Here is a 9,224-nt window from a genome sequence, read left to right as displayed (position 1 = left end):
GTCATATGCTTTAGGTCCTAATAGAGGCCATAACCCAGAGATAAAGAGTATATTGAAGTGTTTTATCAAGACATTTTCATAATGCAAACTGAGTATAATATCTAGTGTGTTTGAGCACCGAGGTGTCAACTTAGGTTGTCTGCCTTTTGCATCCAAGAACCTGGCCTCTGGAGGTGCCTGGACTGTTCAGGTGAGATTCTTATCAATGACAAAATAACTCCTCCAAATCCTGTAACTTGATTTTATTACATCTCAAGAATTCGTTGCTTTGAAGAGTCTCTTCCCTATCTACCTGCCACACACTGAAAGAAGTACTAACCTCTTTAACTGAGAGGTTCGAACCTCTCAAACTGAAAGAGGTGTTAAAAACCTATTGAAATAGTAGTAGTCTGGCTTTGTTTAGAGATCTCCCAGCCACAAACTATTTTTCAAACAATTTTGCGACAACTGCCACAGGCTAGGGAGAATCTGACTGGGGCATGCCATGAGCTTTCGTTTAGAATCTAAAACTGAAGATTTTGTCTGAGTATCACTTTCTGCCTGTGACTTGGTTTCTAGGTGCAGGTCCATTTCCTGTCTACTGGTCAATTACCTTAGCCAAACACTTATTATTTAGCTAAACACTATTATACCATTACACCCACTTTCTCTGGACACAGCAGGGAATGTTTGTTACTGAACTGGGGGAAGAAAAGATGACCTGGTCAGTATGCACCTTAACTGTGAAGCATATTGTAATTGTTAAATTCATGATTGCATGTTATTTGATAAAAAAAGGGCTTAATTGCATAGTTCAAGCCTCGCCTGGGGTAAGCAGGTTGCTCCTGAAGCTATAGTCTCCAACCCCATTTTTTCTCCTTAATCTACTCTTAAATTCAATAACCTGAAGTTTTGAAAGCTCAGCAGAAAGGCACTTCCTTAATGCCTTTTTTCTCTAGTAGCTGGCCTTTAAACCAGGCCCCCTTGAAAGTAGATTCTGTTGGTGCCCAGCTTTCATTTCAGAGGGTCCATTTCAAATGCCCTCTGTGTTTACATCTCACTTAGCACTTTCACTAATGATGCTTTAGCCTGGCATTCTGTTCCACTGCACAGTGGTTGGCTACCTCCAGTTTGTCATCAAGGTGTTAGAAGGTTAAATGCTCACATCAAAGAGCGGGAACATTAGAACCAGACCCCTTTAAGTTTGCATCAAGTTCTACCGCCTACAAACTGTGAGCTTCTATTTCTTGGAGCATTAATTCTTTCCTTTTTTTTAAATAACTTCAGTGCCAGAGAGCTAGAGAGAAAGAGAGAGGGACAGAGACAGAGAGATACAGGGACAGAAAGACAGAGATTCATTCAATCGAGACTTTTTTTTATACATGTCTTTTCACTGAGCTATACTACATAGTATTTTCAGGGAGAACCAGTCCTGGAGGTACTTAAGAGATTACTCCTATTTCTGTGCTCATCCCTGGCAGGGCTCAAACGGCCATTTGCAGTTGAGATGAACAAACTGAGGTTGGTTTAATGCAAAGTAAGCACTCTTTATTACCCAATTCTAATATTTAAAATTTTATTAAAAAATTTAAGGTGTGGCCGGATCTATAGTGCAGTGGTAGAGCATTTGCCTTGTATGTGGCTGACCTAGGACGGACTGCTGTTTGATCCCCGGGCATCTCATGGTCCCCCAAGTCAGGAGCAATTTTTGAGTGCATAGCCAGGAGTAACCCCTGAGCATCACTGGGTGTGGCTCCAAAATAAACAAATAAAAAAATTACAGTGCCAGAATTGATCCCAGGACCTCAGAGCTCAAAGAAGAGCTTTACCATTTGGCCAGTTTCCTGGCCAGAAGTCTTCTTAACCGAAAATGGAGAAGATAATGTGCATTTTATGAAGAACGAATGAATAATCCAAAATAAATAGAATCCCCCTTCAAATCACATGCCAAAGATCTCAGCAATCACCTTCTCTTTCTCCTGCCCTTTTGTGCCCAAACTAGGTTTGCAAAAACCTTTGAATGTTATTTTCCAACTCCATTCACATTCTCCTCTTCTCTTTTCACTTCTCCCTTCTTTTAACTGTCAATACCCACACTTAAAATGCCTTAGGAACACAGAGGCCAATTTGTGACAGCTTGATTCCACGACTTTGTTATTTCTGGTTAACTTTACCCAGCAATTTTGAGAAATGGATTGATAGCAGGTGTCAGCATAGTTCCAGGGTCCTGTGGCCTTCAATTGACAGGAGTGCACTTTCCCTTATACTCTAGGTGCTAATTACTTTAGATGAATTATCTCACTCCTCACTGTGCTTTCTGGAATTCTATAGTAGTTTAAGTAACACTTAAGCTCTTGTAATAGATAAACTCTGATTGTCTGAGGTTCAGTTTCACAAGTTCAGGCAGTATGTGGAACAGGGGTATTTCTTCCATACTTAGATTGGGTTGATGGGTTCTATGGGTTCTGAGGTGGCTTTGGGTGAACAATCCTGTGGACAAGTGGGGAGAGAGAAAGATCACTCAGGATGCTTTTTAGATTTTTGTTGTTTGGTCAGAGAGGCATCATTTTTTTTTTTGACATTCCTGTTCACTCAAATATATAAATTTGCTTCTTTTCAGTCAGAAGGCTATTTTCTGTGTTCCCAAAACCAAGATCTATAATTACAGAAACCTGACTGTGACAACTGTGATTAAGTAAAACTTTTACTGGTACTATGAAGAAAGACTTTGGGGTTAGACAACATAATATGCCTAGAGCTTGTAGTTGATATTATGGCAGGTCATGGGTAGGGTCTCCCTGTTTTTAGGCCCAAATTTCTTTCTTTCTTTCTATTTTGCCAACTTTAGCTCATCTGTGCAAAAATCAAACTTTTATTGGGACCACAGAGAAAGACTTTGTGGTTAGACAACTTACTATGCATGCAGCCTATAGTCTTCCACCAGGATACTTCATGAGTAAGGTTTCCCTGTTTTTAGGTCAAAGTTTTCCTTTATATTTTTCCCATATTTTTCTGTGCCTATGAAAAACAAAACAAAACAAAACAAATCCTAACACACACCCCTTTTTAAATTTTAGTAGTATTTTTGAAATCTTTTATCTTTTAAATTGGGGCTCCTGCCTTTTTCATAGAAACTTGGTACATGATTAATTCATTTTACCATATATTCCTGCATTTTTCTATAAAACTAAGAAGAAAGGAATAAAGAAAGATTGGGGGGTCAGGGAAAAAACAAACAAACAAAACTGCCAACATACGCCTTTCTTTTTCTTCATTTTAATCTTTTAAACAGGAGCTTTCACCTTTTTCAAAAGCTTTGGAATATAGATTACTTTGGTTTACCTCATATTTATGCATTTTTCTGTAAAATTAAGAAAAAGGAAATGATAGGTTTCAGGAGCCAAGTGGTTCCAGATATATTGGTGGAACAAAAAGTACTGAACTAAATATCTAAGTCAATAGTCAACAACAAGAGAGCCAAGAGTCCTAACTTTTAACAGTCTAAACTTAAATGGGCCTGTTATACAAGTTGGTGGTATAGAATGTACTCTGGATCATTGGTGGAGGGAGGTCAACACTGGTGGTGGGAATGGTTCTGGTTTACTGTATATCTGAAATTTAGCTATGAAGGAGTTTTTTGATCACAATGGTTTCAATTAAAAAAAAAACTTTTCTGGGCACCAAATGCTATTTTGATATCCCGCTTTAGAGAGGAGCACAGGTGAGTGCCCTGAGGAAGGTTTGTCTCTGAAACACCTTGGCAAGACTTACATGAACTTTTCACCTATTAGAGTAATAGATTTAAATTTCTGACCGTTGAGTACTTGATTATTTCAAGTATCAGAAAGATATTTTTAGTAACTGAAAATAAAACTCAAGTGAAATTTGAATCAATAAAATATAATGGTGGCAACTAATCTCCTAAGGGCTTATATATTCATAAATGAGTAGATATGAAGTTTTCTCAGGGCATACCTGAATTAACAATTCATCTTTGCTTACTAGTAAAAATTTTAATTTTTTTCTTTCAAAACAAATTGGGATATATAGAGAGGAATAATGAATAGTTTGATAAATTTTTAAGATGAATAATTAAGAAGATGACACAAAAGCATGTCAACATCACTGTAAACACAACACTTAATAATGGAAACTAAAGATGTAAATGTTAGAAATTTAATGTTCAAAGGAAGAATATAGTTGATTATATGCTATGATATTTATTCTAGCTGATGAGAGAATAAACTTTAAATTTCTCACCACAGAAAATTGAAATTATATGAAGTGATTGATAGATATATTTACTAGCCTTATTATAGAAAACATTTTTCAAAATATATGTGTATCAAATAATCACATTCTTTACTATGGTGATTTACCACAATAATTCTAATAGGATTGACACCTTTTACCTATATAATGGGGGTATATTCACAAAGAATGAGACAAACAAATATACAAGGAGACAAAGAAATACACAAGGACTTCCAAGCTTTACATCACCATCATCTTGGAAGACATAGTAATCATTTATTCAAAACATTATCACCCACTCCCAAACCAGTTTCCCCTTTCATAGACTTAAGTTGACAGAGGTATTAAGAATGGATAATTTGTACACAAAGAGAATAATCTGAATATTTCATGTAGCCAAACAACAGGCACCCTTAAGTATAAAGTAGTGACAATTTTCAATTTCACTTTACCTATATTTACCTCTACATATTAAAGACTTTATATTGGGCACCTGAGCTTTCCTGGGCATATTATCATGCCCTCATCTATTCTATACTTCATTGAATGCATATTTATTTGTCCATAAGGTTTTACTTTAAAAATAAAGCTTTAATGGAATCACCATGAGATAAACAGTAACAAAATTGTTCATAATAAAGTTTAAGCCATACAATGTTCAACGCCCTATATCAGTGGCATATTTCTGGCCAACAATGTCCCCCAGTTTTCCTCATGCCCTGCTTCATATCTTTTCCCCCGACTATCTCTGTGTCAGACATTTTTCTTTATCTCTCTCTTACTTTTTTACTTTTAGAAACTGTAATATGTAATGTTGTTACAGAAGGGGTATCGTGCGTATCACTGTAACTCCTTTCAGCACCTAACTCCCAGATCCTTTTTAGAGTGCTCATTTCCAACTAACCTTGTCATAGTGTTCCTTTCTCTGCACTAACTGCAATCTCTGGCTATTTGTGGCAAACTTCTTATTAAGGATGGTCTTCCTAGCCCTCATCTCTATTGTGTTTGGATATTAATTCCATACTACCTATTTTAATCCCTAAAATGAGTATGGTTATTCTATCTTTTTCTCTCACTCTATTTTATCTTACAAAGGATTCTACTCTCCATATATATGTATATATATATATATATATATATATATATATATATATATCCATGTTTAAGCAAATTTTATGATTTATTTTTTTTCTCATAGCTGGGTAGTATTTCACTATAGTTTTACAAAAGTTTCTTTATCCACATATCTGTTTTCTGGCACTTGGTTATTTGCAGATACTATTGTGAACAGTGATACAATGAACATAAGAATTCAGGGTCTGGAGAGGTGATGCTAGAGGTAAGGCATCTGCATGTGCCCCCACCAAAAAAGAATGCAGAGAGGTTTGCTAACTTGTAGGGGGTTTTATGGAGGGGAGGCTTCTAGGGTATATTAATAGGAGTGATGTTGCTAGACTGCATGGAAGCTCAATTTCTAATTTTTGAAGAATATCCATATTGTTTTCCAAAAAGACAGGACCACTGTACATTCCTATCAGCAGTGAATGAGAACCCTTTCTCCAAATTGCACACCAGCACCAGTTTTTCTTAAAATTTTATGTGTGCCAGTTTCTTTGGTATGAGTTGATATCTCATTGATACTTTGATTTGCATCTCCATGATGAATAATTATGTGAAGTATTTTTCATGTGTCTTTTGGCCATCTGTATTTTATTTTTTGCTTTTTTGGGGGTCCAAACCCAGTGACACTCAGGGGTTACTCCTGGCTATGCCATCAGAAATAGCTCCTTCCTTGGGGGGATCATATGGGATGCTGGGGGATCAAACCACAGTCTGTCCTACATTAGCACGTGCAAGGCAAACTCCGTACCGCTTGCGCTATCACTCCGGCCCCCATGTATTTCTTTTTTGAGAAAGTTTCTGTTCATCTCCTTTTTACATTTCTTTGATAAAGCTAGATGTTCTTTTCTTGTTAAGTTCTGCCAGTATCATATATACCTTAGCCATTAGCTACTAATCAGATGGGCATGTGGCAAATAGTTTCTCCTATTTTGCACGCATTCTTTCTATCGTATATTTTTTTCTATATACTTTAGGGATTCAAGTTTGGTATCAATGTTTCTAGTAGCCTTTTTGTGGAGTATTTAAGATTTTCAAAATATTATTACAACATCTGCACACTATGAGAGCTTGATTTCTTTATGTGCATGTCTTTGATATCTGTTTCTTGCCTAATTGCTATGGAAAGTAATTCCAGTATTAAACTTAATATAAGTGCAAGAGAAAGTGACTTTGTCTTATGCCTGATCTGAGATAAAAGGCTTTTAGTTTTTTTCCATTAAGTCCAATATTTTCCTTGATCTGGAGTTAAATGGTTTTGACTATATTGAGGAAGGTTCCTTTAATTTTAGTTTTTATCATAAAAGGTAAAAGGTTGTTGGACCTTATCAAATGCTTTATTTGTATCAATTGATATGATAATATGATTTCTTATTTTTCTTTTAGTGATATGGTGTATTATATTGATTGACTTGTGTATTTTAAATTACCTTGGTATCTCTGAGATGAATCCTACTTTTGATGAATTATTGGAATCCATTTGCTAGTGTTTTCTTGAGGATATTTACATCTGTGCTCTTCAAGGATTAGGGCATGTAATTCTCTCTTTTCTTTTGTGGTGCCTCAGGCTGCTTTTGGTATCAATCTGATAGTATATTTGTTAAAACTGGTGGAGTGTTTCTGTTTTTTTCAATTTCCTGAAAAAGCCTGAAATGAATTGATAGAAGGTGCTGAAAGAATTTAATAGTGAATTTCTCTGGGTCTTGTTTTCTTTTTTGGGAGAAGCCTTTTGATTACCATTTTTAATTTCCTCAATCATAATCGGTTTGTTAAGGTATTCCAGGTCATCTTGACTCAACTTTGGGATCTTCTAGAAGTCCAAGAATTTAACCATTTCTTCTAATTTTCTGTGGCATAAATATTCTGAAAGTAATATATGAGTGCCCTTGAGTTTCTGTTCTATTTGTTGTAACATCACCCCTTCTATTTCTGATTTGAATTATTAAAATTCTCTCTCTTTGTGAGTTGCTGATGCTTTATTACTCTTGTCTACTTTTAAAAAAAAACCCAATTATAGATTTCATTTACTTTTGGATTGCTTTATAGGTTTTCAGTTTTTTTTTTAATTTTGCTCTAAATTATATTGTTAAATTCCACTTCTTTGCTTTTTACCCATTTTGTTGTTCATTATCCAATTCTTGAAGTTGGGCCATTAAGTTATTTATGTAGGCCTTTTTTCCCTGATGAATGCTTGCAAAGCTATCAATTTTCCTCTTAATGTTGCTTTTGATTTATACCACAAAGTCTGATAATTTATGCCCTCATTATCATTTGTTTCTAGAAATCTTTTGATTTTCTCTTTGACTCGTTGGTTTTTTAGTAGTGATCCATTTAATTTCTAGTTGCTAAAGTTATTTTTCCACTTTTGTTTGTGATTCACTTCTACTTCCAGTGCATTATGGTCTAAGAAGATAGTTGTTATAATTTGTAGTCCATTGATATCATTAAATATGTTTTATGGCACAGCATATCTATCTTGGAGGTCTATCTTAGAGAATGTCCAATGTGCACTGGAGAAATAAATGTATTTATATTTTTGCAAGGGAAAGCCCTATATATATATATATATATACACACTCACTGTATATTTCCATTTACTCCTTTAAAGGAAGCCTATACTAGTTGAGTTACCTGACTGAAATCAAGAAGTGGCATAACAGTCTTAAAGAAAGAAGTAAAAGAGCAGTTTTGAAGTTTCCAACAACTAATATATTGTTATTTTTGTCTTTCTTCAAATCTATTATCAATTGTTTTAAGTACTTTGCTGCTCCCTCATTGATTGCATATATGATTAGGAGTGCGATTTCTTCCTGTATGTGCATATCCCTTGATTATAAGGAAATAAATCTCTCTATCACTAAAAACAATGAAAGCATAAAGTCTATGCCATCTGATACTAATATAGTGACTATAGCCTTTGAAAGGCAGTTTTTTGCTTTTTGGATTGTCTTCCATCCTTTATATTTGTATTATTAATATATTAATTTAAACACCTTGATAACAAACATGATTGTAGTTGGGTTTCAGTCATGTAAAGAACAACCCACTTCACCACTGCAACATTCCCATCACCAATGTCCCAAATCTCCCTCCTTACCACCACACCCCTGCCTGTACTCTAGACAGGCTTTCTATTTTCCTCATTCATTGAGTTTGTGAAGATAGTTCTTGATGCAGTTATTTCTCTAACTGCATTCATCACTCTTTATGGTGAGCTTCATATCGTGAGCGGGAACTTCCAGCCCTACTCTCTTTTGTCTCTGATAATTATTGCAAACTGTCATTTATTTTTCTTAAAACCCATAGATGAGTGAAACTATTCTGCATCTCTCTCTGTCTTATTTCACTCAGCATAATAGATTCCTTGTACATCCATGAATAGGAAAATTTTATGACTGCATCTCTCTTCTGATGGTTGCATAATATTTTATTGTGTATATGTACCACAGTTTCTTTAGCCAGTCATCTGTTGAAGGGCATCTTGATTGTTTCCAGAGTCTGGCTATTGCAAATAGTGCTGCAATGAATATAAGTGTAAGGAAGGGATTTTTGTATTGTATTTTTGTCATCTGTAAACAGTGAGAGCTTGACTTCTTCTTTTCCTAACTGAATTCCCTTGATATTTTTTCTAGCCTAATTGCAATAGCAAGTACTTCCAGTACCATGTTTAATAAGAGTGGTGCAAGAGGGCATCCTTGTCTTGTACCAGAATTTAGAGGGAAGGCTTTTAGTTTTTCTCCATTGAAGATATTTACCATTGGCTTGTAGTAGATGGCCTTAACTATATTGAGAAAGGTTTCTTTCATTCCCATCTTGCTGAGATTTTTTTTTCAAGAATGGGTGTTGGACCTTATCAATAGCTTTCTCTGCAT

This window comes from Suncus etruscus, chromosome 3, assembly GCF_024139225.1.
Source record: "Suncus etruscus isolate mSunEtr1 chromosome 3, mSunEtr1.pri.cur, whole genome shotgun sequence".
Classification (NCBI taxonomy): Eukaryota; Metazoa; Chordata; class Mammalia; order Eulipotyphla; family Soricidae; genus Suncus; species Suncus etruscus.
The sequence above is the reverse complement of the archived record's forward strand: the minus strand, read 5'-3'. Positions refer to the sequence as shown.